The sequence below is a fragment of the Camelina sativa genome, chromosome 20 (genome assembly GCF_000633955.1).
Source record: "Camelina sativa cultivar DH55 chromosome 20, Cs, whole genome shotgun sequence".
Lineage (NCBI taxonomy): Eukaryota > Viridiplantae > Streptophyta > Magnoliopsida > Brassicales > Brassicaceae > Camelina > Camelina sativa.
The window spans coordinates 16983174-16986015 of record NC_025704.1 but is presented as its reverse complement, the minus strand read 5'-3'; positions in this window follow the sequence as shown (position 1 = coordinate 16986015).

Sequence of the window (2842 nt, the reverse complement as noted above, 5' to 3'; positions counted from 1 at the left end):
GAGATAAACATTTTAAAAGATTAAAATAAATATATAAGATATACATATCATACAAACTCTAAAACTAAGCTTTTACAATGATATTTGATTTGATTTTTTATAACCCATACAACAACAATAAAAAAAAAAATACAAAACAAAACAAAACAAAACAAAAAAGAGATTTGAGAGTAGTGGAAGAAGATGAGAGAATGAAAGAGTGATAGACTAAGAGAATAAGATAATGAGTATTTATAGGAAGAGAAATGATGAAAAATTACATTTAGAAAAATGAGAGTTACAATTCTAATTTATTGTTTTGTTTTAATACAACTTAGTGGAGAAATAAAGTTAATGCATAATTTATAGGGAGAATTTATATGATTTCAGTTTTATATTATGTGAGTTAAATGTGAAAATTAATTGTTTTTAAATTTGTGTTTTAATATAAAATTTTTTTTTTGTTAAAATTGCATTGTCAAGTGGACCAATAAGGAGAGAGTGAAACCTTACTTTTATATATATGATTTTTAATAATGATATAATTGAGAAATGTGTATGTAAGGTATTAAGGGCGCCGTTCACTGGCTAAAAATGCGGTTTCCAAAGTCGGCCATGAAATTGGCCTCAGTGATTCTCAGAATAGTGTCTTCTTCTCATTCTTATCGGCCCAAGAAAGGGGAGTTGTATTGTTTCCATTTTTCTAAATTATCCAAATTCACTTCTATGCTTCTAACTACCTGTCTTATGTTCGGTTTTTGGATTGTAGCTCCGCCAAAACTACCAATACATGCGTTTTTTACTCTTAGAGATCATTTTTTTTTTTTTTTTGTAATTGTATGTTTACTTTATCTAAAACTAACTAGATGTTTCGCTTGGTCCTTATTGAGTATTGGTATGTTTATGTGTTGTAGGAACGGTTTACGCAGACGCTTATTAGAACATGTGTATGTGTTGAGAATGAAAAGATACACCACTTTGTATAATCTGTTATGGTCCCGGATCTAAAGGAATTTTTAGGTCTCGATCCAAAATTTCTTAATTATTCCAAAAAAATAAACTAATAGTCACAGTCGCATATATGCATCAAAATTTTTGTTGGACACCTTTCTATTTAAATACGTTATCTTTCTTCTACGAAAATACTCAAATGGTATTACTAGGAAATATGTTGATTTTGATAAAGGAGTCTCTTGTAATAGTTGTTTGCCGCTTAAATTTTGTTGATAATTTGTTTGAGTGTATGAATGAAATCATTTTCTTTTTGAACCGGACAATCTATTTTAATGTCTCATGTGGAACTCATCTACTCTCTGACTATAAGTGGTGACCATAATTTTGGTTCCCTAAGAGAACATTGGAAAGATTGAGAACTAGAACCGTTTGATTCGTTTTCATGGGCATGTTTCGTGTTTGAAAAAGATTCTGGCTTCATTCATAGTTTATTTCTGTTTCGCAATTTCCAAATGTCAATTAGATAGCAATTAGTTGGAAACTACCTACTACACACACAATTAAAGGCTGTGCTATTTTACGTTTGTCCGCGACAAGAAAGATCTGGCTTCGCAGTTGGTAGGTAAAAAAGATAAATTTTAGATAAATTTTTATCATCCATGAAGAAAAATGTAACACATATATATAGTTCCAATAAAAGAATTGTTTCCGATAAAATTAAAATAAATGTTGATTGGGACTTTAAGAGCAATTTCGAACAAACTAAATTCACAATTAGAAATGTTGAATCTAAAAAAAGATAAACGAAAGTATAATAAGATGGAGAGAAGAACCAAAAAAAGAGACGAGGAACCGTCGGAAACGTGGGTGGGGCATGTAGGTAACGAACGGAGTGGAACCTACCAAAAAAAGAAAGAAGAGATAGCAAAAGGCAGGATCATGGCTTTGTCTCCTCCTCTTTGTACACTTCTTTTACTCTTTTAAGGGCCCATTGCCTCATCACTCTATCTCTCTCTCTGCATCCATCATACCGAAGAAAGCTATCGATAGCCTTTTCTTTCTATACATATTATTAGTAAGTCCGTTATATATAATTGATATAACTAAAGACAAAATACTATTTCAGGTTCGTTGTATATTCATCTAGTATTAGGTAGGGATGTTGAATTCAAGTTCTTGTTCGACTTCAGTTCGGATTCTCCAAGAGTACAATGGTTTTCATATCGATTTGTTCAGCCTGGATCATACCATATCTTCGAATCGGACATCTTTGATACCGTTAGATAGATAAATTTAAAATTATTTAAATTAATTTGCAAATGTAACAAGATTTTACCAGCCAGTAAAATTTCATTTTGGTTTTGGATAATAGGTTACTTTTATTTGTGAGAACAAAGCGATATAATTAATTTATCTTTATTGAAATGTCATATCTTCACAAAACAAAGTATATATTAAAAAAGTATTTAATACATCAACAATAATAATTGGCATCTGGGCAACTGGCAAGTGACAGAAACGAATAGGAAGGAAATTAAATCACATTTAATTCTACATTGTCTTTTGTTTTTTTGTTAAGTAAATTCATTAATGATTTTAGGCGAAGGACCCTCCTGTGCTAATGTGACTCACATGGAAATGTCTTCAAAATACAATTCCATATCGTTCTCTACTGTACTGACGCCACTCTTATTAAATGTAGTACTCCTTTATCTTATTCTCTTATCTAACCTCATTTCACCACACCCGTGCAAAGCATCGCTGTATATGAATTCATGTAAAAATTGTTTAAAAGTGGTATCTTTTGAGGATTTGTGTGGGTAAACCATTAACATCTCTACTTCCTTTTATGTGATGCAACAATACTTCTGTAACTCATATCTCAATCAAGGTTACGTTACACATCAAA